At 33.9% G+C, this 20,024-nt stretch overlaps 1 long non-coding RNA gene and 1 other non-coding gene across 20 annotated transcripts; both read left to right on the forward strand.

Annotated features, from left to right (window-relative positions):
• Positions 1 to 13,317: 13,317 nt before the first annotated feature.
• On the forward strand, positions 13,318 to 18,995 carry LOC110894541. 19 transcript variants are annotated; one of them, XR_004874713.1, is made up of 11 exons: positions 13,318 to 13,460; positions 13,623 to 13,859; positions 14,106 to 14,237; positions 14,655 to 14,713; positions 14,841 to 14,931; positions 16,095 to 16,226; positions 16,409 to 16,471; positions 16,586 to 16,627; positions 17,022 to 17,232; positions 17,322 to 18,604; positions 18,683 to 18,995. It is a non-coding gene; the product is annotated as an uncharacterized LOC110894541 (long non-coding RNA). The 19 variants fall into 19 exon arrangements; XR_004874715.1 differs by having other exon boundaries at positions 13,325 to 13,460; positions 13,623 to 13,734; positions 13,807 to 13,859; positions 14,106 to 14,713; XR_004874716.1 differs by having other exon boundaries at positions 13,325 to 13,460; positions 13,623 to 13,701; positions 13,807 to 13,859; positions 14,106 to 14,713.
• Positions 18,996 to 19,144: 149 nt separating this feature from the next.
• On the forward strand, positions 19,145 to 19,230 carry TRNAM-CAU. Its single transcript is given in 2 exon segments — positions 19,145 to 19,182; positions 19,195 to 19,230. It is a non-coding gene; the product is annotated as a tRNA-Met (tRNA).
• Positions 19,231 to 20,024: the final 794 nt, after the last annotated feature.

Here is a 20,024-nt window from a genome sequence, read left to right on the forward strand (position 1 = left end):
AATCCCAAGACCCTAACATGATTAATAAACATCTAATATACCTTAATCCGGTGATTACTAATAATGATGGATGCCAACTTTGCAAGAATGGATCATATGAAAACAATGCACGTTAAATCTCCATTCATGAATCCTATCATTGTTCAATTCAATTACATTGCATAATGGGGTAGACAACTGTTCAAGCATGGGCTAAAGGCATGGTACTGATAACTCATGGCCAGAAATCATGCATTGCAAGTTGACTGTTCAATGCATGAAAGGTTAAATTTTTTTTGCTTCTGACAAGGGCTTACGGACCGCAAGGGTCCTGCCTTACGGTCCGTAAGGTGCGAAAGGGTAAAACATTTTCTCTGTCAAAGGCTTACGGACCGCAAGGGCCCTGCCTTACGGTCCGTAAGGGCTGCCCAGCGATAGTAAGTTGGCTGTTGGCTGTTATAACGGTTAAACCGACTTAGTAAGATATTTTCAGCAACATGGGCGACCCCTAACCTTTCCTAGACACTAGGAAACACTTGTAAATGATCTGGATCACCCCTTAGACCTAGTTGTCATGATCTCAATGGATTAAATTCACTATAAAAGGCCAATGAGTTGCACATTGTGTTCACTCATCACTTCTGCATTCCTGGAGCTTTTCTGGAGCACAAGTGCCATTCCTAAGCCTTCCTAATCTTGTATTAGACTCCTGTAAGTATGCTCCACCCTTCCTTGGTTAAGTTTTGCTTAGATATAGCCTAAAAGTTAATCCGTCGTAATTAACGATTGACTTGACGATAAATCACAAATGGTCCAGTGATTTGTCAAATCAAAGGCAGTTATATGTTGGTAATCATGTGGGAATTAAACCCCTAAAAGGGCACCCCCTGATTCCCAATTTAACTAGTCCGAATGTCGAGTCAAACATGCTTAGAAAAAGTCAACAGAATGCTAAATTGCGATTTTATGCATAATCAGTAATGTAGACGACGTGTAACCTGTTTTAACACTCATACAACATGATAATAAGTATATTAACTAGTCTAAGCTTGTTTTATACGACCGTTTATTGTTTTGACCCGGTTCGGAACCGAAAGTCGCAAAACTTTGACTTTTGCTTTGACTTCAGTTCTGACCCGTTATAGCATGATTTAGATATGCCTTAGGACCCTCTTAGGACCAGGTTACATGATGGTATAACCCTCTGTGACCGGTTCGTTGTTTGTCCGAATCTTTTGCACATTTCCGTTATACGCCTAAAAGTTGACCATAACGCCCTTTTCACTTTAAGACGAAAATTTTGGACATCTGAAAGGACAATAACATTAGTTACTGATTTCTAAACATGTCCCTAAAATTTCACGTTAATCCGAGGTCTAGAATAGGAGTTATGCTAAATAGCGCAATTACGGAAACTTTAGTAATTAAAGGCGCAATTAGCATAAAGCCTATCTAAACCCAAATTTCGACACCAAAACTTTTACACACTGATGTAAAATAATATTTTGAGATTTTTAAAGATTTTTAATTATTTTTAACCTGCTCATAACCTGCGGTTATGGCATCGGTTCGGTAAATACCGAATATACCCTTTTTGGACATAACTTGAGTTCTACACGGTATTTTGACCCGATTCCAGTTACTACTGATTTTAAATAACAAATAGAGTATTTTGGACTTTATAAACTGTTTGGAAAACTCAAATTTCCTGTAGAACTCGGAGACCTCTTTTATAATCTTTAAAATGACCAAAATACCCCTACGGGGCATATGTTGGATTTAAACTCGTTACGGGCATTATGGAAGGTATCCTACTGATACCACAACCTCTTTAGAGCATATTAACTTAGGAAACCCGTGTAGGACCCTTACGGTTACCCGTTACGCCTTTTGCGCGCACGGTTCGGTTTATGTAACTAGTTTACATACACTAGCCGAAACGGGTCAAACCTTATCGTTTCAACTTCAAAATCCAGAGTGTGATTATTATACCCATATGAAACAAGCCTTCAAGCTTGTGGGGTCCAAATCACATTCCATTCCCGGTTTTCGCCTCTCACGCGATTAAACCGTATTTATCCTTTGAAACTGACCGGTCTAAGCTAAGGCTAAATTAAAGACCCGTTAGGATTCTAATAGGATATTATAAACCTTCGTTCCAGAATAGGAGACCAGTAAAAGATATTTTCATTTGTTTGATTGAGGTTATTACTTGCTCAGGTAAATACTTTTAACTTATTTTCCATTATACGGGCTTGGGTTACGGTATTTAAAATACCGCTTGGTCGAGCAATTGACCCTAACTCATTAGTAGTTGGGTATTATCAATGTGACCCGTTTAAAAATTGGTTTTGTTGGCTTTACGCCTTTGGGAGCTTAATGACCATGTCCCGGATATCCTTGGCATCATTTTACGAAATGGCCACGACCTCGACATGCGGGTGTAGGCGTACACCCGGTAATATGTCTATATTAATTAAAGGTATAACCGTTGGTTTTCCCGCCACGGCTTTATGCTTTGTGGCGTGTCTATTTACCTTAAACCTGGCACGACCCGGGCGACCGAACGCATAGTGAACATGTAATTTTTTACAAGATTTAATTGATAAATTATCCCAAGTTATAAAGAGTTTGTGCCTTGAGCATTCAAATCAATTTTTATTAAACATTTTACAAAAGTGTCGGTTGAATGTATTTACCAGTGTAAACTGACGTATTTTCCTCAAAAGATTAAATGCAGCTTCTGTACGAAATAGGCTGGCCACTCCTTAAGCATCGTTAGAGTCTCGCAAGCTTGGGATGCCATATCTGTTGAACAATATTTTTTTCTTTTGATCCCCTGTGGATTTGTTTCGACTATTCGTGATACTTGGATATTACAATCAATGGTTGAAATATAATCTATCTTTATGCTTCCGCTGTGCATTTAAATATTGTGTGGTTTGACTATATTGTTGCCAACTACGTCACGGTAATCCCCCACCGGGCCCACCGGTGAAACACGTGGAAAATCGGGGTGGTTTGACTATAACGATTTGAGTCCAAAAAATTGGACTCAAAATGTTAAAATTTGGACTCAAAAGGACTAAAATGGTTAAAGAAATGCTTATAGGGACTCAGGTCGTTAAACTTTTTGCTTTTGAACTCAACTAGTTAAAACTACTAAAACACAGAGACTCAAAAAGTAATTACAGAAGCCACCCCCCCTCCCCCCAAAATCAAAACAACGTATTGTTACCAAACCTTAAAATTATCCACCAAATTGTAATTATAATGCTATGAACCAAAAGTTTCTTTACTCAAGCCGCTCAAAATAAATATTAGTTAGTTACCCTCATAATCTTAATTAAATAAATATTTTATTTCTACTAACATATTTCCTATGTGCTCAACAAATTTAAAAAATCTGTAACGTTTTACAATTTTTTTCTCTCTTTACAACTGATAAATACTAAAAGTTTTAATCGATTGTTATGTGTTGCACACCAATAACGTTTTTCTTTATAAAACTGATTTATATAAAGAAGCTGTAAATTAATTTCTGTCTTAATTTATAAAATTTAAAACATCATTCACCTTAACAGAAAAATAAACCGAGTTAGTGATTTGGATGAAAATTTATAAAAATTATGTGACAAAACTATTAATTTTTTTTTTCTAAAAACTCCATGTATATTCTTTTTTATTATATATGTAACAAAAATAATTAAATAAAAGGAATTAAAAAGGGTTTGAGTAAATTGCCAAAATCGTCCCTATGGTTTTATATTTGCCAGTTTCATCCAAACATCCTCAATTTAACAGAAAAAATAAACTAAGTTAGTGGTTTGGATGAAAATGACAAAAAGTTACAAACGTTGGGGATAATTTGGTACAAAAGTGTCATTTTGGATGAAAATGACAAACGTGTCGAAACCTTAAGGACGATTTTTGGCAATTTACAACACGAAATACCTTCACATTGTAGGCAACAATACACTAATAATATATTTCTATGAAAAGGACATGACTTTCGATTAACTATAATGATGATGGTCAAGTACAAACATAAAAATTATATAAACCACAAGTAGGAGTTAAAAAATAATACTGTAACAATTAAGTAATCTGCACTACTTGTGTGTTGTCTCCATCATAATTCATAAACCATATTAAATAAATTACAATGCAATTATTTCACATGAACCAACTGTTAATTTAATATTCCCACAAGATAGATCCAGTTTTATTAAAAACTCGACGTATATATCAGAACACTCGTACTTCCGAATAATAAACATGTTCACAAAAATCATCTTTTAGAATTTATAATCTGCCAATTGTCCCACTATATATATATTTACAATAAAATTCACAAAGGTTGAATGAAATAATTGTTACAACCTACAATTGTGGATGCATGAATATATATAATAAACATGTTTACAATACATCATACACAACCATCTCCGATGTTGTTAGCCACGTTTTCCAGAGCTAAGTGGCAGTACGACACAAAATCTTCCCGAAACCTCGTCAAGCAGACGTTTAGTCGGTGACAAACAGGTTGCGGAACATGACTGCGACACAATGGACATGTGGGATGGTCTTTTAACCATGGCTCAATGCACCTGCCATGGAATTGGACCCCATGGTTGCAATTTGGGAGCATCCTGAACCCATCAGTGTCTCCAGGTGTTACTTCACAAAGACACACTATACAATCAAATTGAATCGGACCACCACCGCCATCTTTGTCGAGTTCATGTTGTGCTGGTTGTGAAACCTTAAGTGTTTCATCTTTACAAGGTGTTTTTAGTTCTGCCATTAAACCTGAATTTAGGTTAATTCGCCATGTGTTTGGTTTAGATAAGGTAAATATAATATAGTAACAATATGTCTTTCTGTCGATATATATGGTGTGTGCAATGTTTTAAATACCGGTATGAACCGGCCGGTTATACCGGTTAAACCGCATACCGGACACGTGCCCGGTATGATAAAGGCCGGTAAAACCCAAATACGGTATGTCTTATGTACCGCCGGTAAATCCGGTTCTACCGGTTCAAACCATTGAACCGGTTTGCATTATTTTAAAAATTGATTTTTTTTAATTATAAAAAATACGATATTAAGGTAATACCGACGTTCCATTGTTGGTAATTAACCTAGTGTCTTCCATTACAATATTTCATCGCTATTGAAACTGTTACTCACATCATCCAATGTAATATTGTTTATAAGTAATAAAAATGCTCTTAAAAAATGCATAACAATTTACAAGAAAATAATTGTTTTTAGATAAAACTGTAATTAGTTATATAAATCTTAATTGAGATTAGATTGTTTTTTAGATTAATTAACAGTTTATGAAATTATAGTGTTAACTAGTGACCGGTTGAACCGCCCGGTACAACCCGGTTCAACCGGTTGAACCATTTCAAGAGCCTAACCCGGTATGAATAAAAAACCGGTTTTTAAAACATTGGGTGTGTGTGTGTGTATGTTGGGTTATGATAATTATAATACTAAAGAGGGTGACAAAATATCGGTTCGTCAACTTATCTTGATGGCAACTGCATCTCCGTGAGTCCATGTTCAAAGTTAATTTGTTATTCAAAGTTTGACCTTTGACCAAGTTTGCACTTAGATCTACCCTCATGTGAGTACTTTTTTTCGTTCGTATAATTTGTTAAATCTATGTACGACATCAGAGAAATGAATAGTATTGGGATTCATAAATTTCTTCTATTAATTTTTACGAGTAAACTTGATTACAAGGACTCATTTAAAGACTAAACATCCTAGATTGATACGATTAGGATTCACAAATTTCTTCTATTTCGAATGACACATTATTTAAAAAAAAAAAACCCGATGTGTATATGTAAATAATAAATATAGGGTGTACCATACAAACACCAATATAGGTCTACTTACAAAACTATTCTTATTGTTTAGATTAGTTATTAGCTCATTGGCATTAGGTTGTATGAAATACTAGTTTATACGTATTATATATATTTCATTAAGGCCTAAGGGCACGTGTTTTCGAGCTTGAAAATGGTACACCAATTTCCAGGGTCGGCCCTGTCATTAGATACAGTAGCTCCATATGTTGTAAAGTGGAATAATTGGGTCCTAAGAAAATAAACATATTCATGTGGCGTGCTGAGAAGAAGAGACTCCCGACAATTGATGCTTTGCGGCGAAGAAATATAAATATCGAGAATGGGGTATGTAATTTATGTGGCGATAGTGAAGAAATAGTAGATCATTTACAGACTTCTTGTCAATTCGCCTCACATGGTGAAGGATTCCACCGGTGTACGTACTCGAAGTAAGGGATTTTTGCTTGGCATATATAGTAGAAGCTCGTAAAATGAAGGTCATTCAAGGAAATATTCTTACGACTAGCTTGGTCATCTCGAAGGAAGAAAATGAAGCGGTCTTTTATGGTAAAAAGACAAGTATAGCTAAAGTGATGGAAGATATAAAGTCTTTAATATTTCTATGGATTAAAAATAGATCACTGATTAAAAGTCACACATAGAAAGATTGGTGTGTTTTTGATGTGTAACTTTGAATGTTGGTTTTATTTCTAGCTTCTTGCTAGTATATTTGAATGAAAGTTGAGTTCTAAAACATGGTAAAATTTTATATCAAAAGATAGTTATAACGTTTTGATCTGGGTATATTATTTCTCAATGATGGAATGAAACAATATTACAAGAATATAAAAATGTATTTTAACAACCTAAGAGCTAATAATGAAAAATAAAATATTTACAATGAATGCATATTAACACTAATATTGTTTCCTAATAGATAGCTTTCATTACATTAATCACTAATCACTAATTTATAGAAGTTGTGAGATAAAATGGCAAATTATAATAAAATGATTACATTTTGATACAAGAATTACAAGAATATATACAAATATCTTCCAAGTCCGAGTGTAATGGGGCGGTACATCACGGGGAAAATGTCCATGGCGCCCCATAGCGACGCGGAACACCACTACAGGCGGCGCTATGGGGTACAAAATCTTGTTCCCGTTATACACATAGCGGCGTGAAGGAAAAAAGATTCAAACTTTTTGAAGGAAGAAAGATTCAAATAAAAATGAAAATTAATAATTAGGTAATAATAGGTAGGGACTTTATGACTACGCGCTCTAGTGATATACCGTCCCATGAAGTCCCTGTATGACGTGGCGTGCCACTTGTCACATAACGCCCCCGAAGGGCCTTTATGACTACACATGGCCTAAGACCATGTGTAGTGTTAATGCCCCTACCCTTGGGCGTTTTGCGCCATGTGGTAGCCCAGTCAGCAATGGGGTATTTTGTGACGTTTTCTAAAATGGGTGTAGTGAAGATGTGGACATTGTGAGGCATTATGTTAAAATGGGTGTAAAGAATTAAGTAAATAAAAAAAAAACCATAAAAATGATTGACCAAAGAAAAAGATAGTTATCCGTGATTGGCCAAACCCTTTTGATCATGGCGTTGAATTAAGAACGCTTCTGCCCAATTTCTCCAAAACAACGCCCATGGGGGTGGAAGATCAGGCGTGAGGGCGTGCTTTGGCTCAAAAATGTCCAATAACTCAAAACTAAAGATGGTCTAACAAATAACAACCTTGGAGCAAATAATGAAAAATAAATGTCTACAATGAATGCATAGTAACACTAATATTGTTTCCTAATAGCCTTCATCACATTAATCACTAATTTACAGAAGTTGAGTGATTAAATGACAAATTATAATAAAGTAATTACATTTTGAAATAATAACCCGAATAAAACATTTTCATTGAGATAATAATCTCACGCTAACATGACAGCCTCAAAGGTCATGTTAACATATTATCAAGTTTGATCACAATCTTATCAGATAAAATTTGCTTTTAACTTTGATGATATTCTTTTCATTATATATTCATCAACCTAATCTTATTCATTATTGCAATCATGTGCTTCAAACTATATGCTAATCAGATATTAAACGTGTTCAAAAAAATGTTTTTTTTTAATTCTAAAAACCATTTTTTGCATTAATCGTTTATGTCGTATATACAACTCCTATTACATATAATGATTTAAAATAGATATGAACACAGTATTTTATAAAAATTATCAATGTGACACTCTCTAACTAGTTGGTTGGAATTTAACTAGAGTTATGTTTGAGGAATTAAGCACCTCGGCCGAGTTGAAAAAAACGCCCTATGACCTAACAAATTATATAAACTATTTTTAGACGACGATTAACATTATAACAATACATATAAAATTGCTAAATTCAACAGTTTTTAATGTGTCAAATACATTCAACTCCATATAAAGTTCATCACTATCATATATAAAATTGCTAAATTCAACAGTTTTTAATGTGTCATATACCTTCAACTCTATATAAAGTTCATCACTATCAATATCCAATCTTTAGTTTTTGTTTTTTTAATTATTAATTACATTAAATAGATGTTTGGATAAATAATTGACTCAATATGTTATAAGATTTTAGATATGGATAAAAAAAGTATTTGGGCCAATGCCAATAAGTTGTAAAATTACAATTTTATTCGTATGGTCCAATAAATTATTGAGATAAATATTTGATAATGGATATGAATCAAAATAGGACTAATGAGCTCATCATGTTATAAGATTTTAGATAGAGATGCACAAATCGAGTTTTTTAGAACCTAAAAGCGGGTAGGAACCAGGTTGGATCAACAAAATCAAGAACCGGTTTCGGGTACGTTTTGCTTTTTGATCAGGTTTTGACCGGTTTGGCCAGGTTTTTTCCGGCCAATTCGGGTCCGGGTTTTGACCGGGTAGAGGTGGAACCGGGTCCGGTGTCGGGTCAAGTCCGATTCGGTTCCTATTTCTACACCCGGGTCTGGAACTGATGTGTACCAGCTGGTCGGGTAGGGTATGGATAAAAATAAAATTACCTAAGCCTAATATGTTGTAAGATTATTTTTTATAGAGATGGTTTAATAATTTTTTTATTTTCACATTTTTGAGAATTTATACTATATAATAAAAGAAATCAATAAATCCATTGGGAATAGTCCAATGGTGTTGGTGAGTTAGATAAGGTGTAGAATAGTAGGAGGTCACAGGTTCAATCCCCATAGTGTGCAAGTTTAGCCATTCAAAAAAAAAAACCAATAAAGGGACACATGTCATTCATTGAAGTCATCTATTTTTTATAGATAATTAATATCAATTAGAAGATAATTATAAAATTAAATTTAATACAAATTTAAACAATTCGTATAGGAGATAATCTAATATTTTAAAACATTTATCAGATTTCAAAATTATTTATCCTGCAATTAATAAAAGATGTATGCTAAATATAAATTAATATAATGTAAGTGATTTATTTATTTTATTAAACTAAAGTAGTTAAGGGTAGAACCTATTTCAAAAATGTTTATAAGGGGTAAACAAAAATATTAATTTTTTTTTTTTTGATTCTATACTTTTATTTTCTTGTTCAACTCTCAACTCAAATACGGTAATCACTATGTTTACGTGACATTTATAAGAACTATCACCGTAATCACCTCATCCATCGTATATCGAGTATATCCGTTAGTTTTTTTAAAGATATAAATTTTTATTAGATTCATTCAACTCATGTAATAAACGAGATTTTTTAAAGATATAACATTTTTATTTTTTAGTATACAAAATTACATTTATGCAACTCGTGTAATACACGTGGTTTTTAAAAATATAACTTCTTTTATTGTGTAGGATATAAAATTAGATTTATTCAATCCATATAATACATAGGGTTTATAAATATATAACTTTTTATTGTTTGGTATATAAAATTACATGTGCTCAACCCGTATAACACATGAGGTTCTTAAAAATGTAACTTTTTTCATTATTGAGTAAATTACAAGTTTTGTCCTTTATGTTTGTCCTAAATTTCAAGCGCTGTCCTTTACCATTAAAATTGATGAGTTTTGTCCTCAACGTTTCAAAATCCTACACGTTATGTCCTTTAGGGCAAACACAGTTAATTTTTTTGTTAAATCTGATCATGTGCAAGGCACATGAGGGCATTTTTGTAATTTTGTTTTTAGGGAAATTTATGTAATTAACTTTAAAATAAACATCCCACCATCTTCAAAAGTTGTAGACCCACCACTTGCCATCACCTGCCGCCACCACCTCCCACCCTCACCTGCCGCCGACCACCACCACCTCTCACCCTCACCTGCCGCAGATCACCCACTATCTCCACCATCGCCTGACCCACCATCACCACTCCACCGTCTCCAACATCACCATCAACATAATCCCAATCACAAACAAAAAATCCCCAAATCACTAGGACTGATTTTATGATAGAATATGCATCGATTATTGGATAGTGAATACCAGTCCCAATTTCTTTCATATACATAACATTTTGGGCTGAATATCAGTCCCGATTCGATCCATATTAAACAAAAAAATCCCCAAATCACTAGGACTGATTTTAGGATAATTGTTTGAAAAAAAAAGTGGATTTCCAAGACCCTTTAAACAAAAACCCATCATCATAATTATCCAACAAAAGATTCCTCCAAACAGGTTCATGATTACAAAACACATAAAAAGATTTGCTTACAGTTGACAAAATCCCCAAATGGGGTGGCTTCTAAAAGCCCTAAAATGTCAAGAACTAGTTCATCTGTTAGGGTTTGAATGTTACCTAAGCCAAATCTTCTGTAGCCAAATCTTCTTGTTGTTGTGTTGAATAAGGGTTTTGTTTGTGATTTAGTGTGTGTACCATTCTTGTCAGGAAGAAAAACAGAGATAATGGCAGTACCCCAGTTGGTGCATTTTAGGGAGAAGTGGCCATTGTTGAGCTCATAGATCCCTATATCTTCATGTTTTGATGCACTGGATCCTCCTCCCCATAAACACACAAAAGTGACAACGATGGTGATGATAAAACAGTTGAAGTTTTGTTTATCATTGTGGAAGATTAATGGTGAAAGGGTTTATGCACTGGCTCCTCCTCCCCATGACCTAACCTTCGTCATCCATAACCCACCACCGTACACCTCCTTTACCGCCACCCATCATCACCATCGCACCCACCCACCACCGTACGCCTCCACCACCGCTAAACCCACCACAATTCACCACCCACCACCGTACATCTCCCACCACCGCTAAACCCACCACTCCGGCAGTGGTTTTTTAGAGAGGGAACCTGAAGAGGTTAGAGAGAGAGAAAAAATAGGGAGAGAAAGTTAGAGTGAGAAAGAGAGAGTGCATAAGAAGTAAGAGGTAAAAAATTATTTTTACAAAGCAATCTATATCTATATATTATTTACATAATAAGCCCTGGAATGGTTAAATGACAAGAATGCCCTCATGTGTATGGCACATGACCAAATTTAACAAAAAAAAAAAATAAACTGGGTTAGGCTCAAAGGACATACCGTGCAAGATTTTGAAACATTAAGTACAAAATTCGTCAATTTTAAAGGTAAAGGACACCGCCTGTAATTTGGTGTAAACATAAAGGACAAAACTTGTAATTTACTCTTCATTATTTAATATATAAAATTAAATTTACTCAACCAGTACAATACACGGGGTTCTTAAAAATACAACATTTTTTATTATTTAAAATATAAAATTACATTTATTCAACCCATGTAATAAACGAGATTTTTTAATATATAATGTTTTATTATTTGATATATAAAATTACATTTATTCAAGCCGTGTAATAAACGAGATTTTTAAAGACTTATATATTTTTAAATTATTTAGTATATAAAATTACATTTATTAAACCCGTGTAATACACGGGTAACCTAGTATATCTATACTATATAATAAAAGAAACCATGTTTGGGACACTTGTCATCATATTAAGCCATGTACTCTATTGATAATTATCATTTAGTTTAATATTTTCTAATTAATTATAGATAATCTCCTACGAAATATTATTATGCATTATCAGAAATTTTTCCCCGCCCTTTTTTCTCTAATTTAGTTAATATCCTTAAATTACTCATAATCTTTTATTTTTTTAAATAAGTAATTCTTTTTCCACAAAATAATTAAAAGATAATTATACAATTGCATTGAATTTAATATAAATTTAATTATTAATTTTACACTCATATACAAAAGTTTATCCCTATTATAATAAATTAAATAAGTATGGTCTAGAAAAAAATGTGGTTATTGCATTACGGTAATATTTATTAATACATTGTATGTGTTTCATAATGCTAAATATACATCTAATCTGTATCATTTTTAGGATGGTTATTAAATATCATGGATTTGATAGTATAAATTTTATATAAATATCATTGATTTTGTATTTCTAAACGGCAAATTTCTTTACACATGACGTCTTTAGGACTTGAACCTAAGACCTTCCCCTCTCCTAGTGTTTAAAGTTTTGTCTTTATCAATTGACCGTGTTCTTTATGTTTAAGTATTATTTATATATTTTCTAATTGATAGGTGTAGCACACGGGTATTTAAACATGTTATTTATATATTTCCTAACTAAATTTATAAAAGATAGCCGGCTTATAGCCTAGCGCTATCATGACGTCTAATAAACCTGTTTCTACAAATTATCTACAGAGCTGCATAAAATATTGTTTCTACAAATTATGTACAAAACTGCATAAAATACTTTTATTATTATTGTTGTTATCATCATTATTTTGTGTCATATGTTATAAGTTAGTGAGCTAAGATTTATTTGCCCTCTTATTTTACTCTGTTTCGGATTTTATTATTATTCAATTTTAAAATTTTTATTAAAAAAATCAATAATATCTTATCACAAAAACCATTTTATCATATCTTAATCTTCGTTATTAACTATACTTATTTTATTTAACCCGTGTAATACACGGGGTTCTAACCTAGTATATATATAAAGAATCGCCGAATCGGCCTGCCCAGGCTGCCCTGAATATGACTTAAAGTCAATTTTAATTGATGATACGAATTATAGTGCATAAAAATCATTATAGTACATAGTCTTTTTTCTATACCTATCACTTTTTAAGTATACAAAATAGTGTTTTTAAGTATATATAGAATATCAGGAAATCATAATTGAGAAGAGAAAGAAAAGAAAATCTATTATCTATTATATATAATAAACATAAAGATTTGGGCTGATGTGGCACGTTCTTAGGGCTTCTCAGGATTCATTTTGGCGGGAAAATGGATGAATGTTGGAAAAACTCGCGGATCCTTTTTTCCATGGATCCAACTTGCTCCATACCCATATGTTTGACCAGGTTATATAAATCTCCTAAAAACCTAAATCCCTCAATTGCCTCATGTTTTCCTTCACGAACCCTAATCTCGGTCACCGCTGCTGATCAAGAAAACCCTAGATGTGCATACGCATCTTCTTCATCAAATCCCCGGATCAAGCCGCTACAATCGTTTCTTCAAAGATCCAGCCACTATAATCATTCTGGTATGTATTTTTCTTTTGCTGATTCATATTCTGATTGTTAATTTGATATATATTAGATCGTTCTTTTCGATTTCAAACCACAAATCGGGGGAATTACAGGTATGATGTATCGTGCTGTATTCAAATTGATTGGATGTGATGTTAACATGTTTTTGTTTTCAGGGAACGGTTTTGGATGGACATGCCCTTATATTAATTACAGTTGTGCCATGTTAAGAACAATGATAGAGTAAAAGAGAAGGTGGGCGAAGATCAAAGTTCAACGAAGTTAATTGTGAGAAAACTTTTTTTAGGTCAAATATGAAAAATATTTATACCCATTTCATTCCAATTGTGAGAAATGTAGCTTTTGAAGCTACCGAGAAAGAGTTGCGCCAATTGTTTAGCCCTTTTGGTCAGGTAATATTTTGTAATATTCTCTTTCAACAAGTCTGCAAATAAAAAATTTCTACCTTGAAAGCTTCATATCCTGTTATACATATTAAAACTAGCATTTGTGCATGAATGATGCAAGCTCAGGTTTAAAATTCGTATTGCTATATAAATGTTTTGATTTTTCATGTTTGATTTTGTCACAATGAAGTTAGAATAATAGGCTATTTACTTGTGTTACATGTGATTTTAAACAATTTTATGCAATTACAGGTAAAGAGTTTAAGGCTTCCAACAAGGTTCGGGAAGCATAGAGGATTTGCTTTTGTCGAGTATGTAACAAAACAAGAGACGAAAAACGCCTTGCAAGCTCTATCAAACACTAATTTATATGGGCGTCATCTGGTATGCTTTTCGGGGAAATTTTTAATTTAAATTTTACCTATTTATCTTCTATTATCATATTACAGAAACACAGGTTTTTAAACCGTGGACAAAGTTAAACATTACTATTTGTTAGTTTGTTACTGAATGGCTGAGTACGTAGAAGCTAGAACGAGTCATAATCCTCTCAAAAAGATCTACACTTTAAAACCAGAGGCAACGATTTCATCCCATTTGCGTATGAATGGGTAAAAATAGGTAAAAATGTATCGGGTCAAATCACTCAAATAGCTGGAACATGTAGATGATTATATGAACCTGTGAATGTCTTACTTTACTTACAAGTACATGTTCTTTCAACTTATTATTTAGAATATTTCACTACATTGAATATTTGACTAATTATTTATTCATTTGTTGTGTATGCACCCCAACTAGAGTCCTGAAAATGGTGGTTTTGCAATTTGCAGCCACCAGTTCCGAAACCATATTTACAGGTGCCATTTTGTGCTTCATTTGTTAAGTAATTGAGTTATGATTTAATTGGACATGATATGTTTTTATGCCCTATATTCTTTTAGTTTCTTTTTAAATAAATTTTGTTCTCCTTCATTTGTTTTCCAGATTTAGGACGATATGCTACACGATTGTATGTTCGTCTATGGCTCCATGGACTCTAGCGGGGTTTAAGATCACTTGACGGTAGTACATATTGGTAATGGTCCATCTTCTAACTAAATGACTAAAGCAGTTTATTCAAATTAAGTTTTGCCAATGTTATTTTATTGAAAATATCAATAATGATATTTCATTGGAATATGCCTTTGCCTTTAGCATGGAAAGTGTTTTTGGTTTCAGTATTATATATGAACCAAGCCATGAGGGAGAAGAGGAGCCATAATGATATTTCATTGGAATATGCCTTTGCCTTTACTAAATTTTTTTAGTATAAATTTAATTTTAATATATTAATTTGTGAAAAAAAATTCGGGTTGAACGTGTCATATTCTGCTCAACCCGCGAATATTCGGGTTGTGTTCGGGTTCATATGTATGACACGCTTTTCGGGTTCGTCTAAAATTTCCGGGTTCAGGTTGGGTGAACCCTTGAACACGACCCGTTTAGGACCCTTAGTAAAAACTGCCTTTTCTTTTTCCTCATAAGCCGTCAAGTGAATCAGATAACTATTGTTGGCCAATTGACTATCATAATTTGAGAGCTGGAAATGGCATACTAAAGATACCTAATAATGGTTATGAAAATCTCAAAGAAAGGAGAATAATTCTTTTAGCACTTCCCTGTTATGAAGCAAAGAGAAGTTGTAAACAAATATTTAAAAGTGATTAAAACAACCGATTAAGTTGGCCTTCACATGCCTCACTATGGTAAGCTTCATTTTTATTTACTACTTTGATTCTTATTTTTTTTAAATTCATATGTTATTATCTTTAATTGTCAATATTTAGCATATATTGGAGCAAGAAGAAGTAGACATCTATTATCTATTATATATAATAAATGTATGTTTCCGTTGTAAATCGTAATTCCATATCAGTTAATCACTGTTGCAGTTATCCACTTTGTTCCATATCATGTTTTGATCGGTTTACACATCAACCCAATGTCAGTTTCAAGTTTTATTGAAACCGGTTGACCTCAAAAGTCAAAATTTATATTTTGATTTTTGTTGAATAGAAGAAATAACAACTTTTTTATGATATATTGGATTACATCTGCGGTTATGATCCCTCTATTAAGTTTGACACTTGAAACTCTCTTGAGCTGGCATATATACCTGTTAACGCACAATATGAGAACTATAGAGGTAAGAAAAGTCAACACTTGACTAACGGGTTAGGATTTTGTTTTCTTTCCCAGTATTATAGTATTATGAAGGAACTAGGAAAATTTGGTTAGCAAAGAAGTCTGGACAGATATATAAGCATCCGTAGGATGTTGGTGTATACAGAAATGTCACTATGGTACCACCCTTTTCTTCATTATGCAAAGGTACAATCATTTATACATGGTGCTGAGTACAATCCCAAAAACAATACCAACAACCCATAGCCATAATCCCCACCTCATACTGCAGCCAAACATTACTATTTTGCAATAAAAAATGAACCAAATGTGTTTGTTGCTCAACTCGACCTGTTACCCAACCTACCCATGCATTTTTTTTTTGTCAGGGTCATTACCACATGCCTAAGACACGTGGACTTTGCCTTTCTGAGGAACAAACTATCAGCATAGTACGTATGCCAAGCTGATTATTTATTTTTATATACACACAAACACACACACACACACACACTATATTAGTTGAATAGTATTTTTTTTAATTTGCTAAAATCATGTGTTGATAGGTTTTGAGAAGACCAAGAATTGGGATGACAAAAAACGGTTAGGTAAACCACTTATTTTTAGTATTTTTTTTTGTTTAACCATAGGTGTTTGCTGAAAAATGGGCCGAAATGGTTAGGTTGAATAACGGGTCGAAATATGTTAGGCCATGTCATCTTGAGCCTCAGACGTAAACCACTTGTACTATTTTAGGTTGTTTGGATTAGTTGAATAACGGGTCAAACACTTACATGTTTATTGATTTTCTAAATGCTTAATGGATCAACTATGTTTATAACAAAACGATTTCGGAGGTTGTATGCCTATATACGTTAAAAATAGTTTTTTATTAACTTTCAACCTACCCGTTTAAACTATTTTCCTTTCTTAAATCTTAGGTTTTGATATTTATAATTGTTTGAGATAAAACACAACCTGAATTGACCCATTCATAACTAGATATATTTTCATTGTCAAGTGTGCTTGACAAGCGACAAAAATGAGATTTTTGATGACGAGCGTATGAATTCATTAGAAGAAGCTAAGAAACAAGCCATATCCGGCGGATTGGACAGAGTTGTTCTCAAGCAAATGGTATATTCAGAAACCCTGCATCAGTAAGAGAGACTAAAGAATCAAATCTTTCCCTCCTTACTTATGGCAAATTAAAGTAAGCTTTCAATTTACTTCCTTTTATTATATCGAATAAAAACCATTAAACACTGATTAAACGGGTCACCGCGTTTATACTTTTAAGAGCAGTGTCCCCGAAGCGATACATGCTCAATATCTTATAGGCGTAATCGTCGATTTAGTACAAGAAATCACAAGTGCAGTTACGTGTTTAAAAAACGAAGATGAAGGAGCGGAGGTGAAAGAGAGCACAAACAAGATTGAACCGTCTTTTTTTGCTGAATTTGTATCACAAGTGATGCAGCATTGAAGTTCGGTACATTCGAGTTGGGTCGCGTAGGGTCATTTTTTATTAAATGTATCCCGTGTGAGAATTGAGTTTGGTTAGGATGATAAGTAGTGGAGTTCTGTTTATCTTTAATTTCTTGATCACTCAAATGAAGCTGGTTAAATTTTTCGCATTTTTATGTCATTGAATGACACTATTTACTTAAGTTGTTATTGTTAACATCTATGAAGACATTTTTTAATTTATTATTGTATTAACAATTAATCAATGTTGTGTAAAAGTTTAATGAAATACTATGTTACATTTTAACAAAAAAAACATGTTTATTAACTAATAAAAATAAACAACCCGGGAAGCATTCCCGGGTAATAACCTAGTGAAAGATACATATAATTTTGCGTTCCATAATACAATAACAATGAATATTTTGGTAGGAAAGTTACGGGAAAATCTTGTTTCATACTCTGTCTAGTACGTATCACACATTTATTTACCTTGTATTTACCTGTCAAGTATCAAGTATACCCGTTAGTGTTTTAAAAAAAAAAAACCATGGGAATTTTCATATTGTTTACTTTCAGTACCAAGGGGACATAGATGCAACATGGGTTATGATATTTTGGGTCATGGCAACCCTATGTCATTCATGACCTTTTCACAACCACAAGCAATAGGCTTGTGAGACCCCCCCACCCCACCCCTGGCCATCGTATAGGTATGGTAGTGTCATGATGCATACGAGAAACCATAACCTCCTTTTAAGCCAGTTCCACACATCCACACATCCCATTAAGCAATCGTTTAATCAAAGTTTATGGCATTGTTGTAATAATATTGTTTTTGCAATTACATTTAATGCATTAGTTATTTGTTAAAGTTTTAGAAAGATGGAAAAAGAAGTGTTTTTGGGTCAACCCGACCCGACCCCTTTTGACCCGTTACAAGAAAGGTTTGTTTTGACCTGTTAGTGTTTATATTTGTCTTACAGGTTATTGAGTTCTCTCTCACAAACGCTACAGAATGCGGGTGTGGATTTGACGCATGCCACCATATCCGTACAGGTTGATATTGGGAAACGAGCAAAAATAGAGGACCGACATCTGGCGCATCGGCTGCAAAGGTATAAAGCATCCTGTTTTCTTCAGGAAGAATCACTAAAGTTTAGATCTTGAAATTATTTGATTTGATATGTGCTCAGGATGATGAGTATACTCATTTTAGCAATCAAGCAGTGGGCCAGTTTCAAGATTTTAGCAAAGGGACAACTCACATCAAGCTTCAAAAATACTCAAGACATGACCCTACTTCTCGACCCCGTATTCAGCCTTTTTACGTATGTGGGGTGGGGCGGGGCGGTTATATAACTGAAAGACCAGTCAAAGTTGTATTTTTCGCGTCGGTTTTTTGTCGTTGGCATCCTGAGAGATCTGTGTTCTTCTGCTCTATAAAGAAGTGTATTACAGTTTTTGTTTGGTTGGTAGTGTGGATGTGGTCTTTAGTTTTGGTATGAATGAATCTATTGTTGTTAAAATTATATTTTTGTAAGATTACGGATTTGGGTTTTTATTAAAACTAATAAAGTTTGTATTCGTGACTCAGTGTGGCTAATATCTCGGTTGAAAATGATATTAATAAATAAAAAGAACAACTGTAAACACAAGGGGTGGTGGCGCAGTTGGCTAGCGCGTAGGTCTCATAGCAATCTGAGTAATCCTGAGGTCGAGAGTTCGAGCCTCTCTCACCCCAATGTTTTTGTTTTTTAAGCGATAGCAAGAGTAGCCACAGATCAAACTTGCCATGGTTGCTACGTTTTTTTTTTTTTTTGAAAGGAAAACTTCATTAAACCGACCAACCCGACAAAACGACGAGAGGCCAACAAGAACAAAAGAACTATACAAACTTACACCAATCTATCCACGAAACATCTATACATCTAGATCTATTAGAAAACCACAAATACCCAAGCGACCTAATCGAGCAAAACACCTCCTCCGCCTTAGGAATTTTACCGTTAAAAACACGATCGTTTCTAGCTTTCCAAATTAACCAACACGCGATTGAGATGTTACGTTAATGTGTGGAAGATGAACTTGTTTCAAAAGCCGCCGATCAGTTGCAATGGGTTATATGTATTGAACGATTGAGATGGGTTACAATGGTCGAATCATTGGCTCTGATATCGTGAAGAAATTCAAGAGCTTAAAATGGAGATAGGGACAACCCAAGCCCATCTTGATTCCACAATTACTTTCCTTGGGTCCTTGACAGCTTGCCTTCTTGAGACCATCCACAACTTTCTATATCCGGAGGTGTTTGTGTCATATGTGGGCATGCCCTTCCAAAGGGTTGCATTAGAGATACCTGTCCGTAGGTTGCACAAGGGCGCTGAAGGTGGGGACGATTGATTCATTGTGGGTATATTTTGGCTCCCTTTGTATTGTGGATGGTGTAAAGCCCCCAAGTCATAATCGTTGATTCACTGCTACTTACGATTTGTACATCCAAAAAACAAACATAATCTCACCAACATGCAAAAAGAA

This window comes from Helianthus annuus, chromosome 12 (genome assembly GCF_002127325.2).
Source record: "Helianthus annuus cultivar XRQ/B chromosome 12, HanXRQr2.0-SUNRISE, whole genome shotgun sequence".
Lineage (NCBI taxonomy): Eukaryota > Viridiplantae > Streptophyta > Magnoliopsida > Asterales > Asteraceae > Helianthus > Helianthus annuus.